Genomic DNA, 23,157 nt, shown 5'->3' with positions numbered 1-23,157 from the left:
TGTTTTCTGGACTTCTTTACCCACATTTTGTCTTTCCAGTCACCAGGATATTCTCAAGGACTTTATTTAGAGTGTAAGATTTCTCCAACCTTCTCCTCCCTTAGCAAGAGCTCTAGGTTGGCTGTCCATCTAGATTTTGACTCTTTGACAGTATCCTTATGCCTTATCCACTTCTGTTTTTTAATGTTTATTTATTTTTGACAAAGAGAGAGAGAGCGCGCGCACACACACACATGTGCATGAGAGGAGGAGGGGCAGAGAGAGGGAGACAGAGGATCTGAGGCAGGCTCTGTGTTGACAGCAGTGAGCCCAATGCGGGGCTCAAACTCACGAATTGAATTGTGAGATCATGACCTGAGCCGAAGTTGGACACTCAATGGATTGAGCCACCCAGGTGTCCTATGCCTTATCTACTTCTTTTATAATCCCCCAGAGCATGCAGCATAGCCCTAGATACATGTTAGGCCCATCTTCTTTGCAGCATGTAACATACTGTTTATTAAATAAGTAACAGTGTAGTTTGTCTAACATCTGTGTCTCCCATTTGGAGGTACATTCCACAAGAACAGGGATTCTGACAATTTTATTCACTGTTGTATCCCTGGCATCTAGCATAGGGCCCAGTACATAGTAGAGTTCAATAAAGATGTGTGATCAGAATGATTGAATGAATGAATGAATGAATGAACTGAATGATTAACCCACAATGACTTTGATAGGCAGGGGATGGTTTTGTTTCTTTGAAAGGAAGCCTTAATGCTGAAGGATCTGTTTGTGAAAGATGAAACAGGCCTTGGGGCAGTTGGCAACCAAGAGCAATGGTTGATGCTTAAAGGGCCTCCATGGGCAGCCTGGTCAAGTGCAGCGGAGCCTACTGGGCCCAAAATAGAGGGAACAAAAGGTTCTGAGAGGGCTGGGAATGGGAATGGGATGGTGAGTCACAATTTCCTATATCCATTGCACTGGTTTCTTCCATAATCATATTTACTTTGGACACTGTACTATGTTCCCAGGGGATCTGGGTAAAAGTAGAAGTTGGTTTGTTTATCTGTTATACTGTTCATGTGGATTAGTGTTTGGCAATAGCATTTCAAAGAGGGTTATTGCTAATCACTTCTGATGCACATGGAGTGGGGCAGAGGTGGCCAGAACTGGTCATTTGGGAGATTATCTCTGGGAGTTACCAATTAGCCCAGCAGGCTCACACTTCCTCATGGGACATGGGCCCAGCTGTGGTCCCTGTCTGGACAAGGGGCCCAGGGACAAAGCAGGAGGCAGAAGTCCTGGAGGCAAGGGGCTTTGGCAGTTTCTTAGGGGACCAGAGGTGAGCAGAAAGTAGATGGGCAATCTGAAGGGACTGTCTAGCTCTTGTTACACTTACTAGACCTTAATTAAGTCCGCTTGATCTCTGAGCCCCGAATGATGGGCACCAGGTCCCTGAGGGAATGGGGCTGAATCAAGACTGTTAAAGGTCTAAACATGTTTAAGATTATTGTCGGTCTCCATATGTCATTCAAAGTAAAACAGTTAAACCATAAAATAGGTGCAAGGAAGGTCAATACAGTTAAGGTTTATCCTGTGATGGTCATATTGATGTTTTTCTGCAAATATCAAATTCTTATTAAAAACTTTTTTTTCAGTTCTGTTTTGGTGGCTCTACTTCAATAATTCTATAAGGTCTTTTCCTTCAGCCTGTTGAGGAATCCATCCCTGTGGAGGGGTCTGAGGTAGAGGGCCTTGTCACTGAGACCTGATTGAGAACTGGCTCTCTGAGAGGCCAAGTGAGGGGCTAAAGGGATGTAGGGAAGAGCTTGGATAACTGAGTGAGGGGTCTATGTGAGGGTCCTGGTCACTGAGGGGGTTGGCCTAAGATGTTGTCTTGGAGGTCTGAGTGAGGATCTCTAGTTGCTGACAGTGCTGAGGGTGGGCTCTGGTTAGTGAGGGGCCTAACAAGGTGCTCTGGTCACTGAAGACCTGAGGAAAGTTTCCTGATCACTGAGGCATGCATCTGTCAATGGCCTTGCTTACTGAATCTTTTGATGGAGGCATCTGGTTACCAAAGACTAAAGGAGAGGTTTCTGCCAGAAATTCTTGAGTGTGGTCAACAAGCCCTAAGTAAGAGGCTTTACTCCCTGAGAGGACCAAGAGGATGTTTGGGTCACAGAATTAGGGTTGCTACCTTCTGAGGGGACTGTGGGTTGAGGGTCCTGGCTTTGAGAGGTTTGAAGAAAGAGCTCTGACCACTGAGATATGGCTGAGGGTCTTGGTCAGTGGGAAATATAAATAAAGTCTCCATCAAGTCTGGACTCATATAGGTGGAGAAAACTGCCCAGTGTGGAGTCCAATAACAGATTCTATGGCCAGATTAAACCTCCCCTTCCTCCTTCATTCTGATCTGCAGGCCTCCTAGTCACCAGTAGATGGCACTGCAGCTTCACACGAGGAGAAGGCTGCTGGCTTGCGTCCTAAGGTGGGGTCCAGGTGCAAGCTGGTAAGATCAGAGAGAATTAGTTGGTCCTCTGACCAGATTCCCTGGAGACAGGGAGGAACCAGGCTATGATGGACGAAGCAGAACCCCTAAACAGAGGCCACCTAGAGGCCAAGTCCTCTTAATCTCCAGGCCAACTAATTCTAAATGCAGTGTGACTTTTTATATTTGATTCATTTCTACATTCATTTGTTCAGCAAGTCCAGTACCTAGTAGAATTTGTGCTAGGCACTGAGATACAGGGGTGGTTAAAGAAGGTTGCCGTTGTTGAGAAATCTATAATCTTGGAGGTGAAACATTAATGTAAACAAAATAATTACAATACATATGATAAGGACTATAATACAAGATGTACACTATGCTGTAGAAGTCCAGGGAAGGAAGGAATACAGCATTTGGGGAGTTTGTGAACATAAGAGAAGAAAGAAGTGACCTTGACCCAGGGTCTCAAAGTATGATCAGGGATTTTGTTTGTGAGACACCAGTGAGGGAAGGTGTGAATAAAGATGTGGAGTCTGGAAGAGTGGGATCTTTGTGGACTCCAAATGTCTACAGTAGAAGGAACAAGATGGGGATGGGCTGGAAGGGTGATAAGGAGTAGGGATGACAGATACATAGGTGGGTAGATCATTAAGAACCTTATAACCCACGTTTAGGGATGTAGTCATGGCTGTTTAATGCATGAAGATTCAGGAGGGTTTTCAAGTAGGTAGATGGAAGTCACCTCTCTGTTTAATTCACCAGTAGCCAAGGTGTGGGAGGCTTAGGGAGGTACAGATTGCATGCAGGAACCAAGGTAGGCAATCAAGTTAGAATTTATTGGAGTTAAGTAAAGAAGGGAGATAGGGAGAAGAAAACAGATTTGGGGGTATTTAGAAGGGAGAATGAATAATAGGATGTTGTGCCAAAGTAGATGTGAAAAGTTAAGAGGAATGAAGAATTTAGGAAAATAATAAATGTGAATATTTACTGAGCATTTAATATCTGTAACACTTTATCTCAGTCATTTTGACAGCACTCCATAATATAGGAATTATTATCCCCATTTTCAGATGGAGAAACTGGAGTTCAGCAAGGCTATGTGACTTGCCAAAGGCCACACAGCTAGTTCTAGCCCCAAACTGGTTTTCCTGTCTTCAGCCTTATCCTTCTCTAGATCACCCTCCACACTGCCATGAGATAGAGCTTCAGAAAATCCTTCCTGAAAATGCTTCAGTGGCCCTCTACTGTGTATAGGGCAAAATAAAGCCAAAGCGCTTCACAGTTGCACGTAAAGTCCTTGGCTATCCAGTTCCTGCTACCCTCAACCTTCCCCCACCCCATTCTAAGGATCAGGCAGACAGAGCTGCTGGCAACTAACTCCCTAAAGGGTCCCCTCTTGTGCCTGTATGCACTCGCATATGTGGCATGCTGGTGATGCACATCCCACCCAGAAACCCTCACATATACTGACCCTTTTCCTTATCTCTACCTATATCCGCCCTGTTGCCTGACCAGCTCCCACTTGCCTTCAAGTCTCAGCTTAAATGTCACTTCCTTAGTGATTTCCTTAAATGTCACTTCCTTAGTGATTTCCTTAAATGTCACTTCCTTAGCCTTTTGTGACTCACCCTCAACCCCACAAGGTTAGGTCTTTGCATAGTGTCCTTTCCCGGCATTGAGCACTTTTCTTTTATAACATTTACCACAATTACAACTCAGTATTTATTTTCATAACTATTGACTTAGTATTAGTCTCTTCCACTAGACTATCAGGCTCTTTGGTAGGAGGGCTCTATCTGAGGATATTCATTACAACTTTTTTGTAACAACAAAAATGCCTGATTTGCAGAAAGCTCTGTAAAGGACACAGATGTCCTTTGGAAGAATTGGAGCATCCTTAGTCATAATTATATTTTAATAACCATTCTCAAAATGTTGGCTTCCTGACTCCAAGATTCTTTTACTACCCAAGTCAGGAAAATTTCCACTAAGGTGTTGTAGTAATGATTTCACTAAACTGGAAACTGGTCATTTTACATTTCTGTAGACACACAGCAGAAAGGGAACAAAAGGTGTCCTAATGTTGTCTAGGATGATTAATCTTGGCGACTGTTAAAGAACAAAAATTCAACTGAGTGAATCTGAAGATTTAATGGGCTTTATTAAGCTATTCATGAATCCTTGAATTCATGGGGCAGCACCCATGTAGCAAGTAGAGAGATGCTCTGAGGAGTTGTACAAAAATGCAAGATTTTTATAGGAAAGAGGGTGTGGCAAGACATTTAATTTTAATTAATTAATTAAATTATTTATTTTTATATTAAATATAATTTATTGTCAAATTGGTTTCCATACAACACCCAGTGCTCATCCCAACAGGTGTCCTCCTCAATGCCCATCACCCACTTTCCCCTCTCCCCCCACCCCCCATCAACCCTCAGTTTGTTCTCAGTATTTAAGAGTCTTTTATGGTTTGCTTCCCTCCCTCTCTGTAACTTTTTTTTCCTCTTACCCTCCCGATGGTCTTCTGTTAAGTTTCTCAGGATCCACATATGAGTGAAAACAAATGGTATCTGTCTTTCTCTGCCTGACTTATTTCACTTAGCATAATACCCTCCAGTTCCATCCACATTGCTGCAAATGGCCAGATTTCAGTCTTTTTCATTGCCAAATAGTATTCCATTGTATATATAAACCACATCTTCTTTATCCATTTGTCAGTTGATGGACATTTAGGCTCTTTCCATAATTTGGCTATTGTTGAAACTGCTGCTATAAACATTGGGGTACATATGTCCCTATGCATCAGCACTCCTGTATCCCTTGGGTAAATTCCTAGCAGTGCTATTGCTGGGCAGATCTATTTTCAAATTTTTTGAGGAACCTCCACACTGTTTTCTAGAGCGGCTGTACCAGTTTGCATTCCCACCAACAGTGCAAGAGGGTTCCCCTTTCTCCACATCCTCTCCAGCATCTATAGTCATTTTTAGTAGAAAGAAAAGAAAGGATTGTTTCAGGCAAAGTCACTTCCCTTCTAGGGGAATGGCAGGGGGTCTTTTCATGCAGATTAGCTCATCTTCTTTGGCGTAGAGCATGGAGAGGGCCCACATGATGGATATCCTCTGGTGCTGACCAGAAAATTTCTGACTCACTGGTTAATATTACATTTCTATAGGAGGTTGAAATTGCGACTGTTACTGAACTCAAAGGGTTTGCGGCTTGGGAGGCATCAAATTGGACACAACCCAAGGAAATTTGTAAGCAAAGAACTTTTTATTACTTGTTACAAGTAGGGAGACATGGAGACAGCTCTCAAAGCACTATCTTCCTGTGGGGTTAGTACAGGAAGCTTTAATTCAGTATATTAGGGGGCGGGCAGAGAGCTGAGGCACCTTTGGTTCAACTGCGCATGCCTGCCATGCCAACATCCTAGTGCATACATCATAGGTTTAAAAAATGGTAGAAAACTCCGCCAGTAGAAGGAGATCTTAGTATTGAACTAAAGGTAACTTCAGGACAACTCTGGGCGGGGGGGGGGGGGAGGGGGGGGCTTCTATACAGGTCCTCAGCTCCAATCTGGCTCAAACTGGCTTAGTAAGGGGCTATCAGGTGAGTCACACCTAGCAAGAGGCTATCAAGTGAAACACCTAGTTGGGCTTCTCTTCACCTGCACCTGTGGGTTCTGCAGAACAAAATACATTCCTTCCCTGCTTTTGTTCCTTCCTTCCTCCCTTCTGCTGATAGCTTTTACCTCTCTTATTTGAGTAACTTCCTGTTGCATCCTAGCTAACACAATTAGGTTACTATTAAGCCCTGGTTTGGTGACTTGGCTTAAGTGACTCCATTTTGGTCCTATGGTTTCTTTCTTTCTTTCTTTCTTTCTTTCTTTCTTTCTTTCTTTCTTTCTTTCTTTCTTTCTTTCTTTCTTTCTTTCTTTCTCTTTCTTTCTTTCTCCTTCCTTCCTTCCTTCCTTCCTTCCTTCCTTCCTTCCTTCCTTCCTTCCTTCCTTCCTTCCTTTCTTCCTTCCTCCCTTCCTCCCCTCCTCCCTTCCTCCCTTCCTCCCTTCCTCCCTTCCTCCCTTCCTCCCTTCCTTCCTTCCTTCCTTCCTTCCTTCCTTCCTTCCTTCCTTCCTTCCTTCCTTCTCTTTTTTCCCCAATCCAACACCACAGTGTTTATTCCACCCTTCTCTTTTTCCTTGTTTGTAATATATTTCTTTGACAGGAGAAATTGGCTCTCATTACCTACATTATATAGTGGATCAACCCTAGTATATGCATAATTTCAGAACTGGTAATCGATATCATTATGAGGAGCACATCTTTGAAATACAGTATACATTTATGGACACTACTTACAGGATCTTTCAAAATATAGTTTTCCGAAGTAAATTTGGTTTCACCTCCTTCATTGTAGTTATATCATTTGTTAAACAGGTAGGTTGATTTACCGTAGTTTGTATTTTAATTTGCGTTGTCCCCACTACCTGGGGTATTAATTTTTCCTTTCTTTAAAAAAATTTTTTTTAATGTTTCTTTATTTTTGAGAGAGAGAGAATATGAGCAGAGAAGGGGCAGAGAGAGAGGGAGACACAGAATCTGAAGCAGGCTCCAGGCTCTGTGCTGATAGCTCAGAGCCTGAATTGGGGCTCAAACTCGTGAACAGTGAGACCATGACCTGAGCCGAAGTTGGACACCCAACTGACTGAGCCACCCAGGCGCCCTAATTTTTCCTTTCTATACAGTAATATTACTCTTTGTGGGATACAGTTTTTGGCAAATCCATAGGATTGTGTAAACATCAATGCAGTGGTGCCTGAATGTGATCCACACATGAACAGTGATCTGAAGTGTATAGTTCAGTGCATTTTGACAAATGCACAGACCTATGTAACCTATACTTCTGTCAAGATATAGAATATTCTCAGTTGGTCAGCCAGTGGGAGAGGTGAGCTGGAGGCCGAACAGAGCAGAGTGCTCCCCAGTATATAAGAACTGAAGATAGTGTGGAAAGAGCAGGTGGACTGGGGTGGAGGTCCTCAGGCAAGTGGTGTGTGCCTACGGTTTTCTTGTTAACACTACTATTAGAGAAAAGTGCTTTTCCCTCCCTCTCAATGGTTTGTTTCATATGGAGGGAGCTCCTCTGGAATAACACCCTTGGCCTCTCTCTCTCTCCAGAAGAGAAGTCAATAATTTATTGGAAAATTTGAGAACAAACTGAGCACATTGCTTCCACTCCTCCATTTCTCTCTTCGGAAGTTAGACTGACCACAGAAGCATGCATTCTGTAGGACGTTGTAAAGGGACTTGTCCAGCAGGGAGACTTCAGTTTTCTAGGATAATCTGTAACTGGATGGGTAAGCCTCTCTTTATTTCTAGGGTTCACTATTAGAAAGTTAATTTACCCAATTATGTAAGTCACCTTCTCCAGTAATTGCTTTATCAGTAATAAAAGTAATATGTTGACTTCTATCTTTTAATTGGTTTTGAACTCAGGAGAGGGAAAGAGCGGGTTATTGAGTGAGGATCCATAGAACTTCAACATTCAATTCACTGGATCAGAAGCCTTAAGAAATAACCAGGGAGTAGAATTTGGGGACCCAGCTAACATGTGAAGAGGCTTTTGATGAGGCCAGGATGCATAGCTTTAGTAAGCATGTATTTGTGATTGCATGGTTTGTGGCAGCTTACATGGAGCCATGTGGCTGGCTTGTTTATGGATGGAATTGATTTTTATCAATTGCAACTGGACAGGCAACTTCAGGTTTTTGGTGCTAGATATGTGAGACTTTCTCTTTGGTGGGTCCCCACAACTCTCAGGACTTTATCCACAGGTGAGGATCTGTTTTTATGGAGGCAGGACTGTGGGTTGACTTTAGGGTACAAGGGCGGGTCTTTCCCTGCCTTCAGCCAAAATGCCTCTAAGTGTATGTGGGTGGCCTCAACATTTGTAAGGGCAGGATTTAGGCAGACATGACTCTGGGCCAGGGTGCTAGGGGAGTGGGGTGGGTAGGACACGGCTCAGCTGACTGCCCTCAGCAGATGCCTGCTACACAGGATCTAGCAAGCACGTGCTGGCCACACTGCTCTCAGAAATGGCACAACCACAGTAAAAGTGAGAGCCTTAGGTATAATGGCTACAGTTTATCCTTGTACTATACAGGTATTAGAATTAGAATTAGCATTTGTGCATGGGCCATGTAGGTCACAGAGATGCTGGTGGATTACAGTGCCTTAAAAAATGGGTAGCTGAAGCAAGGCTTCAATCATGGAGGAAAGAGAGTCCTTCTGTATATGAGCTTTCTAGACATGCGGGGTGCAGAACAATTGTGTATCAGTTGTATTATTCATCAGTATGGATAGGCTTCTCCAAATTTGATCCAAAATAATGTTGTTTTGAAATTACTTCACTCAAGAAAGGAAACCATGGAGAGACTAACCTTCTCTTAGACATGTTGAGAAAACCAGAATGGATGAATAAAAATGGGGAAAGGAGATGCATCTTGATCTAATTGCTCTTGAAGAGGATATAAGGACACAGTAAGATGTCTGAATCTTTATTAGCTCAGAAACAGTGATTAGATCCTAAATAAATCTAGAAAGATAAAAAAGTCTAGATTTTGTAGCTCATGACTGGAATGACTCACTCAAAAGGATTCCAAATTTAGTAAACCATTAAGAGACAGCTTCTTAAATTGAGAGAGATCATAGTATGAGCAAATTATAAAGTTGTAGCTTATTTTTGTGTGTGTGTGCCAAAAGTATTCTATTGACTTACCAGTTTATCTACTGAGATCGTTTGCCAAGAACATTCCAATTTGACTCTACCAGGTTTTCTCAGTACCTTCAACTGTATGAGAATTCAAAACACTTACAAAACCCCACACACAACCACAATGCCATTCTGACACTCAAAACTTATTTCCTTAATATTATTTAATATTCAGCTAGCATTACAAAATTTAATTAGCATTCAAATTTCCCAGATTATGTCATTTTTTTTTCCTGCTTGTTTTAGAATTGGAATCCAAATAAGATCCAATCATTAATATTAGCTTATAAGTTTCTTAGATCTATTTTAATCTATGCATTTGCTTCCATTTTTTTTTTCTTTGAAATTTATTGGTTGAGGAACCTGAGTCATTTATCCTGCAGAATGCCCCACAGTATTCATGAATTGCTTGGATATTATTGAAAATGTTCTTTGTCTCATATATTGCTTGTGAATTAGTAGTTAGATATAGAGACTAGATCAGATTCAGATTTGCTTTTTGATTTGACCTCTTGGGGCAAAGAGGTCATTTCTCTGGGAAGCTTGGAAAGAATGAATTGGCTATGCTCAACACAATTCCTCTGGCTCTCTTTAGCCAGACTCTGGCAGGATACACATATTCTGCTCTCATCCATGAAGTAAAATTTAAAGGGGTCTTCCTTGGATGGGGTGGGAGATGGAGTGGGGGAGTAGGGAGTGCTACAGTTTTCTTGTACAATCTGTGAATGAGTGGGCTAGTTTCCCTAATCCTGGGGTTCAGGATCAAGAAGCCCAGTTACTAAATGATAAAGCCACATCTGTCAATGTCAACTTTATTAGTAGTGTTGTTATTTTAATCTCTCATTTGCCTTATGTTTTTGCATTATTTCTCAACTGATTCAGAACTAGGGCAGAAAATGGGGTGGGGATTATTTATTGGAGTCTCTAAACTCTACAACAACCACCAAGGATCAATAGATGAGCTACTTACATTAGACAAGCTTCTGTGCCTGCCTTGCACACAGGTCCTGTAAGAGTTGGTCATATTGACTGTATTCATCTCATTCTCTCACCCCTGGGCAATAACTGATTGGACCTGACCCAAGGCTACCAGTTAGATGCTCACTCTTTTTATCTTTCAGGAAATTCTACTAAGACACAGTGACTTTAATCGTTTGACAGTAGGCACTCGAGCTGGATTTGGATGGCCATTTTCTGGCCCTGTGCATTGCTGATAACTAGGCACAGAGAGTTAGCTTTAGGGAAGCAGCATGGAGCAGGCACACAAAGAAGAGTGGAGATAAGAGATCAGGAGGCCTTTGAGAATCAGAGGGAGAAGCCTGGTTCTCTGACCTCCTTATTCTAGTCCCCCAGGCTTTTTTTGGTCTTAGAGTCTGTGAGGTGGTCACTTCACCCTAAGTTGATGAGATGGAGGAATTATACTCATTGTATAATGAGTGTACATCACCATAGTTTTGAAGAGACATCACCATAGTTTTCTGGAAGAATTTCATGACAGGCTCACTTGAGGTAGAAGGTGAGAAGCCAAGGAGTCCGAGTATGGACAAAACATCTGCTGGAGCAAGGAAAAGCATTTGCTTACTCTGGAGAGAGAGGGAAGAAAGAGAGTAAGAGTGTGGAGGGTAGAGTCTGTGACACTGATGTGACACTTCCCATTTCCACCCTTTTAAAGTTCTAGAGTTCTTATCTCTTCAAATAGGAAATTTTCAATGTTCTTAGTGAAAATTGATGAAGGGGCTGTGCTTGATGCCTGGATTCATGTGGAAGAATCAAGGCAGCATGAGGGAGTGTGGGAGCCCTGAGTGTGTGTGGATGTAGTAGAAGTGGATCAGAGTGTATAGAACTTTGGGCTTGAAACTGAGATTTAGAACTAATTGTAATTGGATGCCATCGGGTCACTTGGAAGGGAAGCCTCCCTCACTTCCTCTTTTAAAGGGCAGTGTCCTCTGATCAATATGAAGACCTCAAAGCTTTGGTTGTATTGCCCTTCAAATTTATCCTCTCTGCTAGGCTATCTGTCGTTGTGGTTATTTCCCCCTGCCCTCAGCGTAGCCTGTCACCACCAGGAGCTCCTCCTCACAGACACCTTGAGATCTCCAGTACATCAAAGGAGGAGGTGTTTGGGGCAGATCTTCCCTCCCCTCACAGGTCTCTCCCTCTAGTCTCTCTCAAATTACCAACAGCCTTAATGGTTATATGCAGGTGTCTTCATGGAAGAGTTGAAGCCATTCAGAAGGGAGATTCACTGTCAGAGAGGGGAAGGATAAAGTGCTCCTAAATTTTTTTTTGAGACTTTTCCTTTAGTTCTCAAAGGGGTGGTATGTACAGCTCTAGATCATTCAGGCTCCTTGGATTTCAGCTGTATAACTTTTCCTTTTTATGGGCCTCCTTTTAAAATTTGTTCCATTTGAAACCCCACCAGTTTCCTCACCTATCATATAGGAAGGGATCTCACTTCTTGGGTCTTCTCTCTTCAAATTCACCATCCTCACCGTACCCCAAAGCCCCAGTCTCTGTGTGTCAATTTGAGATGAGCCCCCAGGACGTTAAGCTAGTTAAACATGGTGACTGTTGTCACTCAAGTCTTGAAGAATTGTGTGTGTGTGTGTGGGGGGGGGGGGCGGGGGTGGGAGGAAGGAAGAAGAGGAAGAGGTTCTGGATCTGTACTTAGTTGTGGATTTAGATTTTTCTGGCCAGATTTCCTTTTCCATATTCCTACATGTGTGAGCAGGAATCATGTCAGTTCATTTGATGGATAGAATTGTTATATTAGCTCATTCACTGCTCCCAGGAACAGACATTAATTTTTAGAGAGTACTATCTAGACTCATATTGAAAAAGGATATATTTCCTCAATTAGAAGGACATCTCGCCTTTTTCCCAGAGTTAGTGGGCCCCATTATTGTTCAGAAAAGAGGTCTGGTTTCTTTCCTGCTCTGCCTGGGAAGCTATTGAAAGAATAAATAAGCTATATTATCCTTTAATGGCTCCTCCCTTTTGTTAATTCAGGAAAGCCTCCAGACTCAATAAATTGTTTCAATAGTCTGCGTTGGGAGCTGGGGTAGCTGCCAATTCTTTTACAATAAACCCACCTTCTCTTAAATTAACCAAGCTAGTTTCTGTTCCTTGCAACCAACTGATCCTTGTCTAGAAGTGAAAGGGGTTCTGGCAAGCATGTTTACAAGCAATAGAGCCTCAAAAGATGTGGATACCATCTCCAGCATTGCTGCATGGTGCCAAGCGGTAAAGATTCTTTTATCCTGGGAAGAGCAGTTTGGTGAAGTGTAGCCAGCTTGAGTGGGCTTCTGCTTATTGCAAAAAAGTAATGCCTGAGTAGAATCCAATATAATAGAGGCCTGGAGAAATATGTGAGGAAACCTTGGCATGATTTCTTATTCTGCCATGTCTGGTAGTAAAGTTAACCTTTAACATATTAGCACAATTCTAGGCGAATTCACCAAGGGTTCAGACTCTTCTGGAATGAAGGTTTGGGTCAGTTCACTTCATAAGGAAACCCTAATGGTTAAAAGCCTAGGCAACATGAGATTCATTATAGAGAACAGACAAAATAAAGACCAGGTTTACTTCTAAAACTCAACCATCATTTTCTCATCCAACTGGGATGGGATTTTATTTGAATGTAAATTGAGCTTATTTTTATTTTGTATGTTTAACTCAATCTGTTTTCTGAGCTGTTTAACTCCAGTCTTAACTTCCCTTTCTCTGTCTTTCTTTCCCTCTTCCTCACAATATTTGACACCTCAAATCTTCCCAGTTTCTTTTGCCCTCTCATTCTAATGGTCCCTGACTGACTGAAAGGGTATGAGAGGGAGTCCCTGACTTGGCGATCACAAGCTTCAGTCAAGGACACTGTAGTGCAGACCACTTTTCGAGAGAGAGAGAGACAGAGAGAGAGAGAGGGAGAGAGAGAGACAGAGAGAGAGAGACAGAGGGAGACAGAGAGAGGTGTCAGGAGGTCTTTCTGCAAGCCTCCTCCCCAAGATCCAGGTCCTGCAAAGTTTGTGCACTACGTGGGTAAGTGGAAGGTTCCCCTCTGGTTATCGCTTTCAGTTTCAACCAATACACTATGTGTTGGCCTCTTGAGGCATCTTCTGGAGGCTTAGGTCCTAGATCTAGCCTGGGATCATGGGGAAGCTTAAAAAGTTCAGCCATAGAAAAAAACCTTCTTTTTTCCTCCCCTTCACTCAGGTGTGTAGATGGAACAATCCAAGGCCCATGAGGAGCCTAAGCAAAGGGTTATTTACAGAGGAGGAAATAGACACAAAGCAAAGTAGTGCATTCCTTTCTATACTTTCTCAACTTGAAAAAAATTTTTTTAACGTTTATTCATTTTTGAAAGACAGAGAGTGAGCGGGGGAGGGTCAGAGAGAGAGGGAGACACAGAATCTACAGCAGGTTCCAGGCTCTGAACTGTCAGCACAGAGCCCTACACAGGGCTCAAACCCACGAACCCTTGAGATCATGACCTGAGGCGAAGTCAGATGCTTAATTGACTGAGCCACCCAGGCTCCCCCCTTTCTCAAGTTTTGTTGCCAGAATATCACCGTAGTCGACAGGCTCTCCTTCAGTGTGGGCACGTCTGGCAATGAATGTGATGGTGACTCCTCTTGGACTGGTGTGCTGCTTCAGAGAAAGCCAAGGAGCATCAGTGACACCAGCAGGGTTCACTACTCCAACCATTGTAGTCCTGACCTGTGACCGAACTCAGTCTGCCTATGGTGTTTCCCAGACCTCTGTCACTGCTTCTCACTGGTCTCTCTCTCCCAGGGTTGCCTATCAAAAGCAGGGGCTTAATTCTTACTAACATATTTATTCCTAAAGACTGTCATTGCAAGCGTGATCTACTGCTTGCTGGTGCTCTACCTTTAGCAAAGCAAACTTTGTGTTGTTGTTTTTTTCAATCAACAAGTTTGTATCGGGCACTTTCACGTTCTAGTTTCTTTTGTGCTTAATACTTGTTATTAAAACTAAGAACTAAAATATGTGTGGTAACCAGTTGTGGATAGATGTAAGATTACATTTACTTTTTTATTCAAAACCGTATGCTCCAATCTAAACATACTCATCCTTCTCATAACCCTCACATCCCTTTCCAGGGTGAGGCAGGCTTGCAGTGAACATCCTAGATTGTTTTCATTATAGCAACTTCAGCAGAAGGTTCTTATAACACTTCCCCCCAAAGGATAAAATCAACAATAGTAATATTCCCACAATCAAGGTAAACCATGTCAGAAGGTATATATTGAGAGTGCTGATCGAGGTCCTGAAGAATTTCAGAAACTGCTCTCCTGTATTCTTACCTACCAATTAAAAAAATTTTTTTTTTCAACGTTTTTTATTTATTTTTGGGACAGAGAGAGACAGAGCATGAACGGGGGAGGGGCAGAGAGAGAGGGAGACACAGAATCGGAAACAGGCTCCAGGCTCCGAGCCATCAGCCCAGAGCCCGACGCGGGGCTCGAACTCACGGACCGCGAGATCGTGACCTGGCTGAAGTCGGACGCTTAACCGACTGCGCCACCCAGGCGCCCCTTACCTACCAATTTTAAATGGTCTCAAATTCTGATGGAAGAAATCACTTCTCCATTAATTGCTTTGTGATTTTATTCATACTGATCATTTCTTGTCAAGATGTGGCTTTCAGGTAAAATGGAAGATTTCTTTGTCTCATCTATCAGAGAAACTTGTGAGATTGTTATTGGTAACATTTGGGGTGGCTCGCTCACCCCATAGTATTAACTAGAGTAATTCATTAACTAAGGGCAGTATTAACTAGAGGTGTGTGGGTCAATAGGGTAGCCATTTGCCACATGTGGCTGTTAAGCTCTTGAAATGTGAGTTGTGTGACTGAGGACTTAATTTTAATTATTTTTATAAAAATTTTTAAATGTTTGTTTATTTTGGAGAGACAGAGAGAGACAGAGCGGGAGCAGGGCAGTGACAGAAAGAGGGAGACACAGAATCTGAAGCAGGATCCAAGCTCTGAACTGTCAGCACAGAGCCATATGTGGGATTAGAACCCACAAACTGTGAGATCATGACCCAAGCTGAAGTCGGATGCCTAACTGACTGAGCCACCCAGATGCTCTCCTAATTTTAATTTTTAATTGTCGTTAAAATTAAAATTTAAACAGCCACATTTGGCTAGTAGCTACCATAACTGGACAGTGCTGGTTAGAGAAATCCTTAGACAGATTTAGGAAAATCGGTTTTGGATCACACTGCTTGTATTAGGTTTTACCAAGCGACACTCTAATCTGACTTCCTGAGGATCCTTCACCTCCTAGCTTAATTGCAAAGAGCAGTTTCCATTCTTCCTTTGAGGATTTACACTGGAATTTTACAACATTTATAAGTATAAGCAGCATCCAGACATTGTAGTTTTCTATCTCTATAAACTTTCCTATTCTAGTTGGAGCCATATAAGTATATGGTTTCCCCCATATATTGTACAAATTTTCCAGTTGCAGAAGTATAGATCAGTATATATCTATCTTTCCCTTTTCCTTCCTTCCTTCCTTCCTTCCTTCCTTCCTTCCTTCCTTCCTTCCTTCCTTCCTTCCTTCCTTCCTTCCTTCCTTCCTCTTGCCCACTACCGTACCCTTCCTTCTTTCCTTCCTTCCCTTCTTTCTCGCTCTCTTTTTTAACATAAATCTCTAGCCCACATCAGGAGGACAGCTCCACCCCCCTCCTATATTCCCCCACCTAATGAACTTCCAAGCAAACTAACTTTTGGCTGAATTTCATGCCTCTAAAACCAGCTCCTCCTCTTCCCCTTAGTCTCTTTCCTTGGTCCAGGCCCTGAAGCAGCCCTGTGTACTCCTATGGAGCAGGAGTGCCTTGCTTATTGGTCTCTGGCCCATTCATTGTGTGGCTTAGATGCACCTTGATGACAGCAAGGATGTCTTAAATGTTGTGTCCTGACTGTGTCAATTAATACGTCTTTCATCTAACTCTTCACAATAAGGAGAAGTCATAATTAATCTGCAGCTTCCACAAACAGACAAATTGACTAGCTTGGGGCAGTAGACTGATTTTGTATAGTATATTATCTCCATGAGATTCAGTGGATTACTGTGATACCGTCACATTTGGGACTTGATACCACAAAGCTGGGATCCCAGCCTCAAGGATCATGCCATCTGTCACAGGGACCATTCTCACTCCTGGATTAAATGGGTAAATTTGCAGACCTATGAAAACATTGTTACTTTTTTTTAGAGCCTCTCAACTGCCATACCTGGCTGGTTTAGTGAATGGATTATTATTCATATGGTCTGGTTCTGAGAGTTTTCTCTTCTGCTTTTAAAATTCACTGAATCCACACAGGCTAAGAAATATTCAGTAGGGTACTTTGTGTTTGCAGTATTGCTAAACTATGCCAAATGCCTTAAAGTAGGATGGGACGGCACAGCCAAAGCTGCTCTTTGGTAGGATAAAGTTCACTTCTCCCACTTCCCTAGTTGAATTGATTAGCAGCTATGTCTTTTTAAGACACCAGACAAATGATAGTTATTTTTCAAACAAAATCTCACAACTAAACACCATCCAGCTAATGTAGTGCTAAATCTTATGAGTCCAGGGGTACCTGGGTGGCTCAGTTGGTTAAGTGTTCGACTTGAGCTCAGGTCATGATCTCATGGTTCATGAGTTTGAGCCCTGCTTCATGAGTTTGAGCCCCGCATCGGGCTCTGTGCTGTAGCTCAGTGCCTGGAGCCTGCTTTGGAGAGCCTCCCTCTCTCTCTGCCCCTCCCCTGCTCTCTCTCTCTCTCTCTTAATCTCTCTCTCTCTCAAAAATAAACATAAAGAAAAAATCTTATGAGTGCGATTATTTCTCAGTTGTGATAGACACTGGGTAGTACATAATGACTTCTGGTACTTCTTGGATCCAGCCTGAGATATACAGGGGGCTCTTTGTACTAAGATGAATGTGGTTTCAGGACTCTAGCTTGTACAGTTTCCTGTTTGTCGCCACTGGTCTGGAATTGCTGCCCATGGCACTGTGGTCAAGCCTGTCTTCTGTGCCCCATTCTATCTCTCAGTCTAGAGGGCTGCCCTGTGAGAGGTAGGGCACACCATTTCCTAGTGATCCGCCCTCTCCTTTATTATTATTTCGTCCTGGGTCAAAGGCTATAGTTGAGAAATGCCATATTAGCTTAAGGCAGAGGGCTGCAGTGGCTTTGATGGTGGTTGTCTACCCAAGAATGCCTCCCCCCCAACTTAGAGCCCACTGAGTTCCTCAGATTACAGAAGGAGGTTCAGTAGAGTCTATTCAGTAAGTGCTTCCAGGCTTTTGACCTTTTGGAAGGTCCTAGGACATTTTTGTAGGAAGAGCTCAATTCCCACATGCTGATGGTTGGTTCCAATAGCAATAATTACATACTCTAAAACTGGGCTCCTGCCAATGTCGGTTTCATCTCAGGTGCATGATGCTCTAATGTGCCCAGTGTCCCTCGGCCGAAACATCTATCCATGACATATTGATTAACTTCATTGTTAAAATTGTTTTTTCCTCCTCTAATCCTTTTGGTAGGTGTCTATATGAGTAATGGTTTCCTAGGGCTGCCATAACCAATTACTACAAATTTAGTGGCTTAAAAAATAGATATTTATTCTCTCCCAGTTCTAGAGGGTGGAAGTAGGAATCAGTGTTGATAGAGGTACACATGGCCGGAGGTTCTGAGGGAGAATCCATTCTATGCCTGTCTCTTAGCTTCTGGCAGCTGCTGGTGCTCCTTGGTGTTCCTTGTCTTGTGGCTGCTCTCCAATTGCTGTCTCAATCTGTATATCATCTCTTTTTTTTTTTTTTTTTCTGTGTCTCTGTGTTTTCTCCTTTTCTTACATGGGCACCATTCATTGAATTTAGGACTTATTTTATTTTAAATTAAAAAAAATGTTTATGTATTTGGAGGGGGGGAGGAGCAGAGAGAGGGAGAGAGAGAATCCCAAGCGGGCTCCATTGTCAGCACAGAGCCTGACATGGGGCTTGATCTCAAGAACCTGTGAGATCATGACCTCAGCCAAAATCAAGAGGCAAATGCCTAAACAACTGAGCCACCCAGGCACCTCTAGGACCCATTTTAAAACTGGAATGATCCTATCTCAATATCTTTAATGTAATTACATCTGCAAAGACTCTATTACCAAATAAGGTCACATTCACAGGTATCAGGGGTTAGAACTTGGACATATATTTTTTGGGACAATATTCAACTCACTAAAAATACGAGATACAAAAATAGTGGTTTGATTTAATAGTATGCCTGAATTTTATAAAAAGCATCCTCAAGCCTTTTGGTCATAATTTACCATTTTAGGATCTTCCATCCAGTTGGTGATTTTGACTTCTGGAGTCAATTTGGATTCTTAACTTCCTGTTGCCCCAAACTTCTAGCTCTCTTAATTGCCAGTGGCACAGAGCTCCCTCATTGTGTGGAATGGCCTTACCCCTTCCGTAGACAGGATGTTTATGACAAAAGGTGGAAGGTAGTGTCTGCCCACTGAGGCTCATTCCCTGTTAAATGCATGGTTCTGCCTGTGTTGTACACTGTTACTTTTGATTCAAGGGTAAAGTCCCTGGAGGATACCCAGTTTGTTTGGGCAGCTGAAGGTAAGGTTCCAGGTCAATTAACTCACATAGCCATTCCTCATCCTTTCTTGGACATTCCACCCCCCACCCCCACCCATTTAATAATCAAAGACTGACAGCCTGTATTGCTACGTGAGACAGAGAGTTCCAGTTTACAAAATAACTCAGCAACCTCTGGTGAATCTCTCCACTAGCTTCTAGTGGTAAGCCAGCAACTGTTTTTCAAAAACAGCATAATTCTCAGAGGCTGGAAACATTGTCTTAGCCTAAAACCCTAAATATTTCTGCTATATTTTTCATACTAGGGTCTGCCTACCCACCCCCCTACCCAAAACATTTTATGAGAGAGGCAGAAATCACATAGACCTCAAGTCTTATCTTTCTTTCCAACTTATGGGACCCAAGGGCTAGAGCTGACCAGACTGTGCCTTGTAACTTGGCCAGGGCTGGTCACTGAAGCTCCTCTGAACCCTGTCCAAAGTATGTGTCCTTTTGGATAACCCAAGATATGGAGTAAGAATTCCAAGGTGGAGCATATGCTGACTCTAAAACCCAAAGTTAATGGAACCTGAAGACTCCTTGTAGAAAATAGACAATTAAATTAACAGTTGCCCAAATATAATGGATCTTGCAAAAATTAATGGAATGCTTCACTACCTGTCATAGGCTTAAGTACCACTACTTCTTAATCCCTGTCTTCTGGATTCCTTGTAGTGGGTCCCGAGACCTGATGGCACATAATCATCCCCTCAGGTATAATATTAAGAACTGCAGTGCCTCTGCCACTTTTGTTTCATGGGATCTTTTCAACATCACCTGACCAGTGAGAAAAGAAGAGAGAAACAAGGATGCAGAATGATACCACCTAAGGCATTTGTAACCTAGTCTGTCCCTTTTAGTGGTTTCCTTTGCCCTCCTCTGATTTAAAGTAAAGGGAACATCCAACTATTCTTTTTGTTTAATGTTTATTTATTTTTGAGAGAGAGAGAGAGAGAGAGAGAGAGAGAGAGAAAGGACGAACAGGGGAGGTGCAGAGGGAGAGGAGGACAGAGAAAATGAAGCAGGCTCCATGCTGACAGCAGAGAGCCTGATGCAGGGCTTGAACTCACGAACTGTGAGATCATGACCTGAGCCAAAGTTGGATGCTTAACCAACTGAACCACCCAGGTGCCCCTCCAACTATTTTTGATACTGGCAGAGACAGAGGGCCATCCTTGAGTAGATCTTTGTTAGGCAGACATATTCCAGGCAGATTTAACCCAGATGAAAGGTGTAGTGGCTTTTTTTCTTTTTTTAACAAAGCCAAATCCTTCCTCATGGTATGACAAATTCTAGGACAGGGATGGACCAGTGTAGAAAAGGAACCCTTAACAAGTAGAGTAGGCAATACCTTTGTTTTAGTTTTTTAAAGCATGTGTTTGCTCCACCACCATAGCATTCCATTCCTTTTTGCAAGATCCATTATTTCTGGGCAACTGTTAATTGAATGGTCTATGTCCTAAAGGGAGTCTTCATGTTCTATTAACTTTTCCTACAGAGAATTTCATACTTCTACAGAATGGAGAAGGCCATTGAGGGGGCAACCTATGTAAGGGAATACTGTGATACTATGGTGATTATTAATAGATACATTAGTTTCCCAGGGTTACCAAGGTAAATTACCACAGACTGTGGCCTAAAACAACAGAACTTTATTCTCTCACAGTTTTGGAGGCTGGAAGTCTGAAATCAGAGTGTTGCTGGGCCATGCTCCCTCCAAAACTTCTAGGGAAGAACCTTTCCATGCCTCTTTCAGCTTCTGGTCATTTCAGGCCTTCCTTAGCTTCTGGCAGCATAATTCCAATCTCACTTCCATCATTGGATGGTGTTCTCCCTGTGTGCCTTATGTCCCCTTCTTATAAGGATACCAGTCATATTGGATTAAGGACCCATGCTTCTCTAGTATGATCTCATCTTAACTTGATTACATCTGCAAAGATCCTGTTTCCAAATAAGAACATATTCACGGGCATCAAAGGTTAGCACTATATATATATATATATATATATATATATATATATATATATATATATAAAGTTTTTTTTGGCGGGGGTGGGGGACACAATAAACCTACAACCAGTGGGTTTCTACTTTTAATGCCTACACCAAGGAGTTTGAGGGAATGGGTAGCAGCCACACTCCAGAAATCTTTAAGATCAAGTTATACTGCCTTAGGGGGTATCGTTCTGCATTCTTGTTTTCTTTTTCCCTCATCTTAATTGGAAACTGCAATATGGCTTCTTCTTGGATACTCCATGATCAACATTGTAATACTGTAATTTCTGTCAATCTGGGCTTTGTTGACTCAGGGCATTCTTCTGGGTTGCCCCAAGTTTTTTTCTTTTTTTTTTTTTAACCTACCTTTTGGGCTCCCATTTTTCAACACCAGCCAGTTCCTATGACTTTTATACTTAAGGTTTTAGAGAGACCAGTAGAATCATCAATGGCTTTATTCCTAAGTTTTAAGCTCCTTGTTCTACATATCCAGAGAGGGATTTAGCAGGCCTTTGAAAAATACCTACCCATGTAGTCTTGCTTCCAAATGCTTTTGACTCCCTTAGCATTGCTCAAGGCTGGTGATTCTCTCATATGCTTCCTCTGGTAGCATTTTGACTGACTAATTCTGGCAGTGCTGAGATTTTTAAAACAGATATCCACTTTTCTTCCCATACCATCCATGTTTCTAGGGAAGCTCAAGAAGTGGGCCTAATTTGTCAAAAGGTAATTATCAGCTCTCTGATCACTGATGGGTGAAGGAATTCAGGCTAAAGCCTACCAATGCATGATACTTTCCTAGCTATAGAATTTGGTTCTGAAATGGCCATGTAACCCAGTGGAAGGCAAGTAGATTCTGGGTGGCTTCTGGGAAATAGATGTCCTAAATTGTAAGATGGTCCCTTTTTTTCTCTTGACGGTGTGCATAGATATGAGGCCTGAAACTGCTGTAGCCACCTTGTGCCTAGCTTGGGAATGAAGCTGACACTTGTAGGGGGGAACAACTGAGAGATCTATAGAGAACTAGATTTGAAACTGTGACTGATCCACAATTAATCATCACTCTATGGTAGTGTTTTTCAATTATGTTTAGATTGGATTTCTTGTTTTTAGGAACTGAATTGGGTTTTCTGTTCCCTTAGTTTGAAAGCGTTTTATCTGGCACATCCTGATGGGTCTCTTTGAGCAAATACAGGTCTAATGGAAGAAATGGTGATTCCCATCAGGCTCCCAAGGGAGTCCATTTCCTCTGTGCTAAGCAGAGGACTCAGGCTGCATAACCTCATATCTGTAGAAGTCAGTCATCAGCTTAGCACCCCCCAGAAATCTGGCAATAGATGCCATCCTTTGCAGTACTTCTGTGTCAGACCATGGATTTTTTCCATGTAACGATGCTAAGTAATACAGTTTCTTCCACAATTGTTATCAAGCACCCCTCATAGATTGGGTGAGGAGAGGAATAGAGTTTCCCAGGATCAATGAATTGCTTGGATTCCTGAGCCTACACTCAGTTTACCAAGTACTGTTAAAGACAAGACGGGATTTTCCAAACAGATGACAGTAACAATTCATAATCCACAGTAAGTGGATCCTCTGTGTGCACTCTCTCCTGCTCTACAGCAGCAGTTTCAAATCTTCTTCACTCGCTGCACATATTCTCACCAATTTCTATAAAAAGTAAAAAAAAAAAAAAAATCAGGCAGGAGCCACAACCAACCTCCATGAAAACAAAGACATACCAGCACCTGCTCTAACCCTTTGTTTTTTAATGTGTATTGATTTTGAGAGACAGAGCGAGCAAGAGCAGGGGAGGAGTAGAGAGAGAGAATCCTGAACAGGCTCTGTACTGTCAGTGCACAGTCGTACCCACAGGGGCTTGATCCCACCAACTGTGAGATCATGGCCTGAGCAGAAATCAGGAGTCAGTGGCTTAAGGGACTGAGCCACACAGGAGCCCCTACCCCTAACCCTTTTAAGGGTTTCAGAGGAAGAAGAGGTGTCTTGTCTGCCCTCCAAGCTTAGGGTGTAAGAGCTAGGTGTCCCGGGGCTTTACCCTTGAAACTCAAAGAAAGGGAGGTAAGAGAACTAGAAGAAAGAAAACAGGGTAATGCTACCCAACAGTAAGAGCTAGAGAAGCAGTAAAGGAGGCCTGTGGCTAAACCCTGGCGATGACTACTATTAGGAAAATACCAGAGGATGCCCCGCCTGCTGGTGCGCTTTGAGCAGCCTGTGCGGTCGTAAAGCCAGGCCTCCAACCTAAACGGTCTGGCGTCTG

The 23,157-nt window shown here is 42.6% G+C and overlaps 1 long non-coding RNA gene across 4 annotated transcripts in view; it reads left to right on the top strand.

Annotated features, from left to right (window-relative positions):
• The window catches only part of LOC131487392 (uncharacterized), a 119,115-nt gene that overhangs the window by 27,668 nt on the left and 68,290 nt on the right, over window positions 1-23,157 (top strand). The window lies entirely within an intron of this gene.

The sequence above is a fragment of the Neofelis nebulosa genome, chromosome 10, assembly GCF_028018385.1.
Source record: "Neofelis nebulosa isolate mNeoNeb1 chromosome 10, mNeoNeb1.pri, whole genome shotgun sequence".
NCBI classification, from domain to species: domain Eukaryota; kingdom Metazoa; phylum Chordata; class Mammalia; order Carnivora; family Felidae; genus Neofelis; species Neofelis nebulosa.
The sequence above is the reverse complement of the archived record's forward strand: the minus strand, read 5'-3'. Positions and strand labels throughout refer to the sequence as shown.